Here is a 15,148-nt window from a genome sequence, read left to right as displayed (position 1 = left end):
AGCTTCTTTTACCAGTCTTGTCTCAAGCTAATAATGTTTACAGCCCCTAAATTGCTTTTGTGCATATCAGTTGTCTTGTGCATCATCTAATAAATAAAAAATCTGATTCTTTTCTACCGTGTTTCCCCGAAAATAAGACCTAACTGGACAATCAGCTCTAATGTGTCTTTTGGAGCAAAAATGAATATATTATTATTATATTATTATTAATATATAATTAATAATTAATATATAATTATTATATTGTATTATATTATATCATCATATCATATATTACATTAGATTAGATTAGATTAGGTTGTATTATATTATACCTGGTCTTATGTTATAGTAAAATAAGACCAGGTCTTACATTAATTTTTGCTCCAAAAGACGCATTAGAGTTGATTGTCTGGCTAGGTCTTATTTTCGGGGAAACACGGTGTCTTAGCCATTCTTTTCCCTACAATCTATCCAAATTCTTCAATGACTATTGTACCAATGTGGGTTCAACCAGAGTAATGGAAGTAATAGGAGATACGTATTGAGATTTATTGTAAGAAAGGAGCTTACACGATATGGGGGCAAGCTACTCAAGTCTAAACTCTATAGGGCAGGCCATCAGGAAGGACAGACCTGAATTTGCCAGCATGGACTGAAGCTACTGTCCACAGGCATATTCCATCTTCTCTCAGGGAAGTTTCCGGTTTTAAGGCCCAGTTTTAAGATCTTTAAACCTACTGAATTGGCCAACCAAGATAATTTCCCTTAAAGTTTAATGATTATGGACCTTAAGTGCATCTAAAAATATGTCCACAGCAACATGCAAATTAATGCTTGACTGAATAACTGGGGGCTGAAATCTAGACAAGTTGATGGTCAAAAAAGCCTCATGGCCCATCCCTTATCAACTTGGCATCCATATATTTCTTATTAAGCCACACTTACTATTCAAATTAAGCTAATAACAAAGTCATATTTCCATTTAACAAAATACAGTTATCCTCCATACAATTAAAAATACATTACTACTTAATTCCAGAAGAGGATGCAAAGTCGTTTCCCGATGTTCACTTCTCCTTTGATATTCTGTAACATAAATACCACAATACAAAATGAACTATTATTAATATATCTTATGTTAGAAGATAAGGCAATGAGAATGAAGAAATTAAAAATATTCGGTTAATGTATATGGAAACATATAAGAAAATAAGCAAGAAATACTCTTAACTATTACAATTCTTGCTTCTGCGCTAGTCACTTGGTCATAGTTGGTATTTTTAATTGCCCATTCCTTATTCCCTTTGCACTCAGCAACAACGTCAATTGGTTATGGTTCTTTGTATGGCAAGGTAACCCCAAACCTTTACTTATAAAGATTCTGTACTATTTGCACCTCTGCCTGAATTGGGTTGTTTTCATTTTCCATTGACTTTAATCACAGGACATGGTAAAATTAAAATATGTCCTAATGGGTTTTCTGGTGTTCCAGACAGAATCTTTCATACTTCCATTTTTTAATAGCAATTTTTCCTTGACAATTGATATCAATCATGCCAGCCAGTACTGTAACTCCCTTGTGTGCCAGTTGATTCAAAGTTATAAAGATCAAAAAGTGACTCAGTGGCAGTCTTAAGTCCAAGTCCAAGAGAATAATTATTGTGTCTCCTGGAGGAAGCATTTCTTTCTAATAGAATTAAGTCCTCTAGACCAGCAGAGCTTAAGGTTTTGGGGACTGGAAGCAAAGATTTTGTGTGTGGAACAGTTCCAAACGCCGAGGATAAAATTTGAAAATTGTTTGAGTCTCTGCTTTCAGTAGAGTGGGAGAAAATAAGTATATTATAAGGGACTAAGAGCTAAACTTCGGTAAAATATTCCACATGGGTATGGAAGAAAGATAAATGTCTGCTTTATTCTGCAAATTATATCCTCCTTCCCTCCACTATCATCCCCTGGCTTGTCCCATCTTAAAATAGAAAAACAGAAAAAGAAGAACCATCACCTAGAACTCAGCAGGCATCATGCAACCAAGAGGCGACAAGCCTGAGGATGAAAGCCAAGTACATTTAGAAGGGAGGGGCAATCAAACAGTAGGAATCTAGAGTCTCGATGACATCTGTGAAGAGCTGCACGAGGCCTGGTTGCCTTTTCTGGACTCTCAGTTACATGAGAAAAAAAATTAACCCCTATTTGTATAAGCCAGTGTTAGTACAGATTGGTTTGTTTACTCAATTCCTAACTTATACTACTACTAAATGGTGGAGTTGGGATTCAAATCCACCTCTCCGTGAGTTCAAATCACACATTATTTCCACTTTATCATATTCCAGTTTATTCAACATGGACAGAAAAAAAAATAAAAAGACTAAATGGCACAGAAAATGGGCAGTACATATTCGAGAGTTAGGTGATAAGTTGTGCCTTTCTGCTCAAGTCTTTCCATGGATAGATGAAGTTAATAGTGGTGGAATGATTAGAGAAGGCTTCATGGATGAGGCAGGTTACAAGTTAATTCTCAACTAATGGGTAGAATCTGGATGCGCAGAGAGAGAAAGGCACAGGATGATGCCACCTAGAGAAGAAAGGAGACATAAGTATCATCGATGAAGGGGAATCATGAGAACATTTGCTCTCTCGTCGGCCTCCCTTTACCGTTCCAATGTGCTCACTTGTAAAAGTGAACTTGAAAATCCTTTCCTTATTCTTTGGCAAAGCGTTTGAGAAGCCTTTCCTTATTCTTTGGCAAAGCGTTAGAGAGCAGGGCCATTCCCATTTTTATTTTTCATGCCTGGACCAGTGGGTCCTGGCTAAGGGAGTAACAACCACCATATATTGGACACTGATTTAGAGCATATACAGCCTCTGCAGGGCATTACGCCAACCTTAAAAATATGGCCACCTAGGTGGCATCGCTCCCAAGTCTTTAAAACATCATTTCACCATTCTAGTAAGCCAACTGCTTCAGGATGGTGGGGAACATGGTGATACCAGTGATGAGCATGGGCCCAGTGCCACACTTCTTTTGCTGTGAAGACAATCCTTTGATCAGAAGCAATGTTGTGTGGAAAATGGTGATGGGGAACAGGCATTCTTAAAGTCCACAGATTGTAGTTTTGGCAGAAGCATTATGTGCAAGGAAGGCAAAATCATATACCCAGAGTGTCTATTCCAATAAGAGCAAAATACTGCCTCCTCCCTAATGGAAGCATTCCAGTGTAATAAACCTGCCATCAGTTAGCTAGCTGATCACTCTCAAGAAATGGTACCATATTGCAGACCTGTGTTGGTCTCTGTGGCTGGCAGATTTGGAACTCAGCTGTGACTGTAGCCAGGTCAGCCTCAGTGAATGGAACCAATGTTGTTGCGCCGGTGCGTAACCTCTCTCCACCATGGCCACTTTGCTAATGAGCACAATGACACAAGTGCCTGGGAAAAGAGGCTGACTGGTTTCCACAGAATGGGTCTTCCTATCCATTGCATAATTAAAATCCTCCTCTACTGAGGTCCCCTTTGATGAGCATTAGCAAGGGACACAAATGTCTACAAACTTTGTCCATTCAGGAAGCTCTATCTACAGATCTCATTCCTAATCATCCTTGTCATGAATTTTCTAATCACATTTATTCCAAGTCCCTGGCTTTCCAGCCAAATCGTTGGTCAGAGTCCATGACGAAACACAGACTTGTAATTCTGACCATTTCTTTTTCCAGGCAATATGAATCAGATGTATTGCTCAAAGTGCCGTCCACTAGGAGGATTTCCCTTTACCACTGCCCTTCAGGGATATCCCAGGAAGGGACTGCAGTGATAGAGGCGATGGCTTTTGGGTGGTGCCTGCATATCATGCCTAACCATCTATAAACCAGGTCTAAGTTGTCTCCTCCTCAGTCAGCTGGTCAGAAGGAATTTCCCACGAGATCATAAGTGCAAGCTGAGAAACAGAAGGCAATGTAGCAGGAGTAGGGGCCTTGAATATTTGGGCTAATTCCTCATACAACTTATTCCTTCAAGGCCTTCTCAAGCATAATCTCATATAGATTACCTTTATTTCACAATGGAATGCTGCTGTGCATGCCCAACTGTATGGCCTCACACGTCAAATAATACCCAGTTCATGATGGAAAACTCACTTCACATAAAAATTTGGTGGCCTATAATTCAGTATGTACTACTGATGGATGACTAGACCCAGGATGGATAGATGGATAGACAGACAGACAGACAGACAGATAGATAGATTGATTGATCCTATAGTTTGTTTCCCTGGAAAACTCTAATACAGCCTATACCAATACATTTGGCCTGATTCAAATTCATGTCCCTTCATCCATTAGCTAATACTCTTAATATCCATTTCCACACATATTCCCCAGATTTCTGTTTATATAAATTGGAAAAAACAAACAAACATGCAGTTATGCAGTTCTTTGGGTGTGTTTTGCAGTGCACTTTCTGGCGGGTCACACTTTGTTTTTCATCCTTTTCAGCCTGCTGGGACTTTAGTCTAGTTATAGGTCTAGAAACAAAGACAGGTAGTGCAGAGAGGTCATGAGGAGAGAATCAGTAGTGCTTTGTAAAGACAACAATTGCAGAGGAGGCCATTATAGGTTTCAGGCTAAGGAAGACCAACCTCCTCAGAAGCAAATATTTTACATCATTAAAAAAAATTATTAGTCTTATTAAATACACACACACACACACACACACACACACACACACACAATTCGTCTTCCATATATTTCTCGTACTACACTCCTCTATTCTAAAGTGTACTGAGATGCATTGGAGACTTAAAAAAATAATCACTGGATGATTAGTAAACATTTTCTAGATTTTTCTTATAAAGTTTTTATGTTCGACTACAGATCAGCAAAGAGGAAAAACAAAAGGCTCAGATGGAGCCTGTAGAAGTTATTATTTTTCAGGAGTCTAAATCCAGCTGTAAAATGCACATTCTTTGAGGTGATTCATCTTTATTTTATATAAATTTATTCTCCTTTTTCTTTATCCATGTCAGCAGTTCATTTCGTACTTCTATCTCACAATCTATCAGCATCATCAAAACACATTGTTTCATTTATACATCAGGAACTCTCAATTGACTTCAAAACAATTTGTCTGTTTTCACAACAAATTTATCTTTACTATCTCTTTGATTGCATTGAGATTTATATATTTATATGATATGATATATATGTATATATATATATCTATATATCTGTATATATAGATATATATATATACATATTCTAGGGTTTCATATAAGCAAAAACAGGATTAAAACTACCATTTTTTGAGAAGTCACTAAATACATGGCACTCTACTAATGGAAAAGTGAGAGAGATTGAGGGAAAGAAAGAGAGACTTCCTTCCTTCTGTAAAACCCTATTGTTGAGCCTTTGTGAAAGAAGATAACTATTATATTTTCCCTATCTTTAATGGAAAGGACAGACATGAAAGCACATGTAGTTACATGAGGGGAAAAAAAGTGTTTGAATAGCGATGTGAGGAGAGTGCCATGGCCATGTGCAGTAGACAAAATGCTAAGATTCCCCAGATTGCTACCTCCAGTGCACATTTCCTGTATGATCCCTTTCTCTTCAGTCTCAGCCAGATTTGTGAATATGATGGGATATCACACCCATAGTTATGTTCCATTTTAAAGCAGAAGGAATTGTGCAGATTTAATTAAGTCCTGAATCTGGTGACTTAGAATTACCGGAAAGGGAGATTATCCTAAGTAGGTCTGAGTTAACCAGATTCGTTCTTTAAAAAAGTCAACTACTCAAAACAGCAGCAGACACTCTCTTCTGTTAGCCTTGCAGAAGCACACCACCGTGTTAGGGAGAGAACCATCTGACAGTAAATTGCAGTTGAGAGCCTCAGACCTACAATCACAAGGAAATGAATTCTGCCAACAATCTAAATTATCTTAAATGAAAACCCTAAGCTCCAAATGAGAACGCATTCTGGCCGACACCTTGATTTTTGACTTGACCTTGTGAATTTGGGCTAATTCTTTAACACTCAGACCAAATATCATCTCCAATGAAATACCCTTCTTGTTATCCTCAAGCATAGGTAAGTGTTGTTCCCTCTGATCCCATAATGCCTTATTCACACCTTGAGTACAGCAATGTTTATACGAGTGTAATTCATTCACATGAGTCTGTTCTATGATTGATCATGAGACTCTAGAGGATGGGGACCTTGTTCTTTTCATCTGTGTATACCTCCATACCAGGTAATAAGCACTAAATAATTATTAAATTTATCAATTCATGTATTTATTTTCTTCATACTATTTGCTAACAGAACGACTGTGGGGCAATAACTTTATTCACTGGTTCTGGAAAGAAACCACAAATAATCCATATGTTACTAATCAAAAACTGACCTTATAAGACAGGAGCTACAGTAAAAAGAAGGGCAGAGTAAGAAACTGTCTTATAAAAAAGACGTTGACTTGGCAGGTAGTGAAAGATGTGAATAACTTATTCAAAGAGAAAGAGTTATTCTTAAAACTTTATATAATTAGATAATATCTCACACACACACACACACACACACACACAAAATGTCCATATAAATATTGTTTGCAGTTCCATGATTCTTGACTCTCAGAGTGGTAGTTATAAAGGGAAATTCAATGACTTTACTGAGCAAAGTCATTGAGTTTCCCTTTATAATTTGCTGGGGTGGGGGTGGGAACAGCTTTTTAGGGCATTGTAATTCCATCACTATGTAGGTAACCAGTCTCAATTTATAATATATTCACTTAGACATTTTCCTAAACTCTAATTACACAATTTGCCTTTAAGTTGTTCTGTCTCATTTCAGAAAGTGTTTAATTAAAAAAAGAGAGAAATAAACTCTAAGATGTGTGATTAGTAAATGTTGTACTTATAGTTATGAATAAAAATATTGTTTCACTGTCTCGATGTAAGTCACTTTCTTGTTTGTTTTGGTAGCCTTTAAAAAATCAAAATGCTCTAGTAGCTTCCTCTGGCAAAAGGAGAAGAGCTCTACAGATTTTAGTCTAACTGCCTGCCATCAGTCACAGAGCTGGAAAGGCCCTCTAGCACACAAGACCATCTGAATGACGCAGAAAAGTCCTTTTCAAGGGTCTTGGAACATGCAATCTCTTGGCTGCCATCAAATATTTCTAGAGGAAAGGAATCCTCAAGTCCAATAGACCAGAGGGTCTTTTGGCTCTGCCAAGAAGAGTGACAGAGGCTATAAAACTGTCTGCTCGCCTCCTCAGCTAAATGTCTTGCCAGAAATCACACAGACTCAGAGCTGTTGAAAATACGGCTGCTTTATTTCAAACTGCACCCTGCAAAGGATGCTGCTTCCTGCTCTCTCACTCCATCTACTGGAGTTTACTCAAAACACTAATCTAGTTAACACTCAGCTAGGAAAACTGCATCCCAGAGTCCCTTCAGTCCCCTGTTGTTTCCCCTTGAGGATAAAAACCTCAAGGCACCGAGAGTCTCATGGCCAGCGGCTGGAATTTGTTTGCAGAATCCTTTTTTTTTTTTTTTTTTTTAAGGAAAAAAAGGAGCAATGGGAAGTCTGAATAAAGAAAAGTTCGTTCTGAACGTCATATCCAATTTTTGAGTGACTCCTCCAGAATAATTTTGCTTTCACTATTTTTCCAGAACTTTCCTCCTTTTTTTGCATGCACCTTGTAATTTGTGGTAATGTTATCAATAACTTTCAGGAGAGGACTGGGTTCTGGATTTGAAGTCCGATGATAAAACTTCAGTTCTAACCTGTATACCTTAATATCAGAGATTCACCAATGTTCTCAAAGTGTCTAGAACAGATGTTCTTACTTATGGGGACTGCATTAGAACTCTGGTGTGACAAAAGAGGTACCCTGTATTATGTATAATATCCCTAATTAGGGAATCCCACCTTCAATTCTGAGCCCTACCACTCTCTCCCGTTTGCTTCTTGAACTTGTCTATGACCTTTAAAAAAATTAATAGGCATTATTTCTTAGAGCAGTTTCAGGTTTACAGAAAAACTGAACAGAGTACAGAGAGTCACAATACACCCCATCTCCTCCAGCCCCCTCACAGTTTCCCTTATTATTGACATCTTTTATTAGTGTCACACATTTGTTACAATCGATGAACCAATATCAATACGGTGTTATTAACTCAAGTCTGTAGTTTACCTTAGGGCTCACTCTCTGTGTTGTATAGTTCTATAGATTTTGACAAATTCAATGTCATGTGTCCACCATTATAGTATCATACAGAATAGTTTCACTGCCCTAAAAAATCTCCTGTGCTCCACTTATTCATCCCCTCAGTCCCTGATAACCAGGAACTATTTACTATCACTATTGTTTTCCAGAATGTCATATGACTGGAATCATAAAGTGTAGCATTTTCTGATTGCCTTCTTTCATTCAGCAATTGGCATGTAAGGTTCTTCTATGTCCTCTTTATGACTTGATAGCTCATTTTCTTTTTATCACTGAAGAAATATTCCTTTGCATGGATGTACCCATTCAAGTACTGGAACTCACTGGGTTGCTTCCAGTTAAGGGCAATTATAAATAAAGCGGCTGTAAACATCCCTGTGAAGGGTTTTGTGTGGATATATGTTTTCAATTCATTTGTGTTAAAAACCAAAACAAACAAACAAGAACCTAGGAGCAAAAATGCAGGATTGTGTGATAAGACTACGTTTTGTTTTGTAAAAACCTCCAAACCTTTTGGAGGTTTTATAAAAGCCTCCAAAGTGGCTGTATGACCAGAAATGAATGAGAGTTCCTGCTGTTCTCCAGCCTCATCAGCATTTGGTGTTGTTAGTCTCTGTATTTTGGCCATTCTAATAGGTATGGAGGAATTTCTTATTTTCACTCTCTCTTTTGGCTTGCAGAGCTTCACTGTGATATTGCCACTGCTGTTTGGCTTTGAGGTCCCTCATGACTAGGAACATCTTAAAAGTGTCGGCCTTTGTTTATCTCTGTATCTCATGTGACTACAAGGCTTGGCATGCAGAAGGTCGCACACATTGAATGGAATCTTTTAAAACCAATTGTTCTTTCCCAATATCTTTGGAATCAGTCTCTGTTCAGCCACATCAAAATGTTCACCTCATTTGGGGGACAGTGTGACCTTGGGCAAGTCACATAATTTCCTTGAATATCTATTTATTTACTTATCCAAAAACAGAACTTTCAATAAGCTCCTTGACAAAAAAGATTTTGGTAAAGATGAAACGAGTCTAATATGAAGCTGCTTTGTATGGTACATGATATGAAAGTCAATTCTTTTCATTTCTACACACACATACTGGGAAACCACCTAATTCATGAAGCATGAAAATTTTGCTTACTTCAAAATGTTTTCCTTCCCTCTGTTTGAAATACATTGTATAACACACACAAAAGAAAACAAAACAAAACAAAACACACACACACACACACACACACACACAAATCTAGTGTCTTAATTAAATATATATAGGCCAAATCATAGTAATATTTGAGAATAAGTCTACATAAGTAATAATGTGCACCAAACATTTCTTCCTGAATATAATATTTAGGCAACTATTATAAGTTTAAAAAGTCAAGTGTATTATTTATTCTTTTATTTATTTTATGTGAACTATTTTCCAAATATCTGATTATAAAAGAAGGAGTTGCTATGGGTTAGAGGGAGTCAGGTTTTGGTGACAGTGGTAATCAATAATGCTAAACATTGTTCATCTGACATAGAATGCAATGAAACTATGCATCCTACATTCCAGAAACTGACATAATATTGTACAAACTAGGTTTGCAAAAGACCCTGCCTCCAAGAATATTAGAAAAAGAGGAAATATTTGAGGCCTCAAAGAAGCTTACTTCCTAACAAATATTTACTAAGCATCTACAATGTCTCAGGTCTTGTATTTTGTTGGTTTTCGTTTGTCTTAAAAATGTGTATTTACTTTGCCAACATTATTAACGCATAATTTCAATGGACTAGCACTTATTTCATTCCTCTCATAATATGTCTCTGATTTCTATATATTCCTTAAGAACTTAAATATTAATCCACACCCCCACTTTTTAAAGGTAACGTGTATTTTTTATTAAGGTTAACTTCTAAGAGTGTTCACTTTGTCTTCGGTATGCTGAAATTTTATTTTAATGTGTCTCAGGTTGGAATAATTATTATTTCTAGTACTTTTAAGAGTCATTGGAAATCTTAAATCTGTTTCTTTCTTAGTTCAGACAGTTCGATGAATATTTTATCTTTTTATGTATTGCTTCTTCCCTATTCTCCCCACCTTTCTGGAATAACAATTAATCATAACTTAGAATTTACCACTTACTCTTCCTCGTCTCTTAACTTGTCATACATATTTTCCATCTTTAAATTTCTCTGTGCTAACTCATATATAATTTCTTCTAACAAATCTTTCAGCTCCTCTTCTCTCTTCAACTATGTTTAATCTTCTTTTAAAATTATCCATTGAGGTTATACTTTTATTTAATGTATTTTTTATTTCTAGAGGTTCTCTGTTTTTTTAGTGGCCATTTTAACACTTTTCTACATGTAGATATTTCAAGTTTTTCTTCTCATTTTTGAAACACAGTAAGTGTATTTTAGACTTTGTTTCTAAAACATCCAATACCTACAATATTTTTGGATATGTTTCTGTTATCATTTTTCTGCTGATTCTGGCATATAGTACCATGAATCCATATGTTCTTGGTATTTTTAATTGTGTGCTACTCATGGTCTTGAAAAATTGCATAATAGATATTTTGAAGGTTAAAACAGGGATCATTCTTCTAGAAATTTGCATTGGCTTCCTGCAGGCACCAGGGGCACTACCACTCTATGACCACCTTGAAATACAGTCACAGTCTACAGGTTATTTTACTACTTCTAGGTGATATTACTTTGAGCTACATGTCTGTCATTCAAGGTGGCTATGATTACAATTTCTTAAGGCGTTCCCCATCTCTGTTCTAAACAACTCTAATGCAACTTTCCCTGATATTTGGAGGATGGAGGGCAGATTTCGTACTTCTGATTTGTACCATTACTCTAATGCTGTAGCTCTCTGAAGTCCTAGTTTAACATAGGAAAAATCACTTAATGAGATTTCTTGCCTTAGGTGGTTGACATGCCTTGGGTTTTAATTTATGTTCCCTTCATGTTTAAGCCATCAAAACTAAAATGCAAATTAGCCTTGATTAATAATTGCCTGTGGGGCAAAAACAGCTCTAGTACTCCCTTACTTCTGGGGTCCCAGGTTTTCCTTAGATCTTGGCTTAGTAACTGCTTACTACCTTGTCAGCTTTTTGATGGTTTTGAAAGGTAGTCATAAAATATTTTTTCCAGCATCTGTCATTGGTTTCAATGGGAGGATTGGTCTGAATAACCTAACCTGCTATATCCCTGGAAACAGAACAATATATGCAACATTTTCTAAACAAATTGTTTAAATTGGGTTTAAATCTAAGTCTGATTCAAAGTGGAACAGGACACTCTGTGAAAACAAACCTGGCCAGAAATTAAATTCATGAACATACCCCAGGGTCTCAGAAATAGTAATACTATTATTATGTAATAAGTATGTACTGGCAAGAATTTTGTAGTATTCTTTTCAGGGAATCAAAGTATAACTGAAAACTGAATTTTTAAAAAATCACCTTTGTACATGAAGAGAAAAGTTGGCAACTACAGCTAGAGAACCAAGGGTGCCTCTCAAACAATAATAAAGGGTCTTAGTCAATGATACAACAACTCAACTAAACTGTAGTGGTACCAGAATGAGGTGGAATGAACAGAAGGACATTAAGACACTGCTTATAATCAAATAAGTTACAGGCATTGAAACCAGTCCTACCAGAAATCCTTCAACTATTCCTTCAACTAAAGATTTTACCAATTTCATGATGATGAAACATTACAACGTCACTCTATATTATTCAAAAGTATAATTTTGTCATAAAATTTCACTTTGGTTATTTTAGAGTAAAATATATATATATATATATATATCCCTTACTATAGTTTGAGTTTATTCATTTTCTGCCGGTCCTGTTGGATTCTATATAACATTCCAAATTAAAGAATGTATCCAGGAAGTGTCACAGATAGATGTCTGGACCTAGAGATCTGCAATTTTTCCAGAACATTACCCCGCTAGGCTTATTTCTAGCTGTCTATCTACAAAAGTATGATATAGATATATAAAAGAAAAAAAATATGTGGTGTTTGTTTTGTTTTGTGTTCTGGGCAGGGGCATGGGGAATTGATTCTCCAACAGAAATGTCAGTACTTTGAAAGTTCTATAATTATGTAATCTACACAGGTCTTTTTGTTCATCTTTATTTTTCAAAAACTCTGTTATCGAAATGTTTGACCTTCAAAAGACTGCATATTAAAAAGCTTAATCATAACATTTCAAGTTCAAATGGCTTTTTATGGAAACCTTATTATTTGAAAGGCTTTGTCATCCACTTTCTTGATCAAAATAGGTAGTGACCTGTAAAGCAGCCAAGAAATTTTTACTTGGAGTAGCTTTCTCCTGATGGATGGAGGAGCAGGCAAAGATTCTTACTGGTAAAGTGTGAATGGATAATTGTATGTGACAGCCACATTATAAATGAGGCAATATGAGTAGGAAGTAGTTCACAGCATTTACTTCCATCAAGTTCTGCTGATTAAAAAAAGCAAGGTGTGGTTCAAAAGTTATCTGAGCCTCCAATAATTTTTGGCTTCTCTGTAAGTTAGACTACATGAGAATACATGAGAGATTCTGGAAAGGAAGCCATGTCATCATTGGCAAGAGGGCTTCTAGAATTGGCCCCAGTTGGTTTAACTGGGTCTTCCAATGCAGCATGAAGGATGGAACTGGTGCGTGTAAGAGCGTGAAGCCTCATATATTAAAATCTGAATATCACTCAAAGCAGTTGTAAGCTTTATCAGAAATCCTAAATACAAGCATCTTTTCAAGATCTCGAGCACTGAAAGGATCTTTTGTAATATCGCATATTGTATAACAAACATGGTTGTCATCAGCAGGTTCGGATCTTCTGGGAGTCTGCATTCTGTCAAGGTTTTTGGCAGAGATTCAGGTAGAGAAACATTTATTTTAAAATGATTAATGATTACCCTCTCTATTTTGCCAAGGACCACGCTTTTTATACTCTCTTTTTAGTCGTTGATCCTGAAACACTTCTGCAACTTACTCAGCTTTCAAATTAACATATATACTTTGAAAAATATACACACTTGATTAAATCTGTCTTTTCCCTGGAAACTGACCATGGCAGATTCTTTTGGGCAAGCACTATGTAAATATCTATTTTATTAGTATTATTATTTGATGGTGTAATTTAATTATCCATTTCTTAACCACGTTTATGGGCCAGCTGGTAAAGCCAGGATTCGAGATATGTCCTTGATTTGATAGGGTTTTAATAATGCAGTTACCGTAACAGTGTATAGTACTGCCTATTACACAGTAATACCATTAAACCACTTCACAATAACCAATAGAGTAATCGAAGACTCAATTTTTTTCCAGTACACATGACCTGCAGCTAAGAAGGCAAAATCTCAGATTATTATAAATATAAACCATGCTATAATTTATATTAATGATAAAATATACTTTAAAACTTTTAGACAAGTAAAATTTTTTGCTTCATGTTTCTCTTTATTAAATGTGTTTTGCTTTCAGAAAGGGCTATTTCTTCCCCTTTAGGTAAAAGAAAGAGGGGAACAGAAGTAGTGTGTGTGTGTGTGTGTGTGTGTGTGTGTGTGTGTGTGTGTGTTTCCTAAAATGACCATTTCGTGAAATAACATAATACATTAACAAAACTTACTACTAGACTTTCATTTAAATATTCATTTAAGTCTCAGGTTTTAAAATGTTTACTTTTTTGGGGGGTGAACAGAAAAAAATTAAACACTAAGAAATCATTTTTGGGTCAATTGTTTCATCACTGTTTAATTACCAAAAAAAGATTGGCTATGGGAAATAATTTATAGGACATTTACAAACTAGCAAAACTTGATAGGAAAACTTAACTTAATACCAAGGGGTAGGCAATCTATGCCATTTGGATGTCTGTGGCAAGAGGAGATCATTTACTCAAACTTTTTAAAGCATCTCTCAAACTAACAACTCATTCACAATTATGATGACATTCTTCAATAAGGAATTATAAAAACTCTCAAGCTCTATTGTCTTCGGAAATGTACTTCTGTTATAAAAAAAAAAAAAAAAAAACTTCTAAAAATCAGACCTATTGCAAATATAACTTTTTTGAAATCTTCCCCTTACAGAAAAATTATTAGATCCAAAAATGAATGCAGCTATTCTTATAAATCAACCATTACTGGATTTTTCTTTTCGGCGATAGTGTGTTTTCATTCCTTAGATCATTCAACAAGTATTTATGAATCACCTCGATGCACCAAACCCTGTTCTAGTTGTGGGAATTTGCCAATAAACAAACATACAAAAATTCCTATGCCAAGAAATTGGTGAGGGTATTTGATGGTTTTTAGCAGAAGTTTACAAACCAGGGCCGCAGAGTAAAATCTGAGCCACTGCCTGACTTCTTAAACAGCTTTATTAAGGTATAATTAATATACAAAAAACTGCACATATTTAATGTATGCAATTTGATGAGTCTGAACATATGCAAACATCCATGATATTATCACCACAGTCAGGGTAAAAGACATATCCAACACCTCTCAGACTTTCCTTGTTTTCCTTTGTTTCGTTTGTTGTGTTGTTGTTGCAGGAACACTTAACATGAGATCTACCCTCTTAACAGGTTTGCCGTGTACAACATCGTATTGTTAACTACAGGTCCTATGTTGCAAGGAAGATCTCTATGACTTAGTCATCCAGCACAGCTGAAACTTTACACCTATTGAATTCCTCATGTCACCCTCCCCTCAGCCCCTGGCAACCACTATTGTAGTCTCTGCTTCTATGAGTTTGACTAGTCTAGTAGATACCTCACGTTAGTGGAATAATGCAGGATTTGTCCTTCTGTGACTGGCTTAATTAACTTAGCATAACGTCCCCAAGATTCATCCATATTGTTGCAAATGGCAGGATTTCCTTCTACTTTTGAGTCTGAATAATGTGTGTGTGTGTGCATTTTTAAATCCAT

This window comes from Rhinolophus hipposideros, assembly GCF_964194185.1.
Source record: "Rhinolophus hipposideros genome assembly, chromosome: 13".
NCBI classification, from domain to species: domain Eukaryota; kingdom Metazoa; phylum Chordata; class Mammalia; order Chiroptera; family Rhinolophidae; genus Rhinolophus; species Rhinolophus hipposideros.
This window is presented reverse-complemented; position numbering follows the sequence as displayed.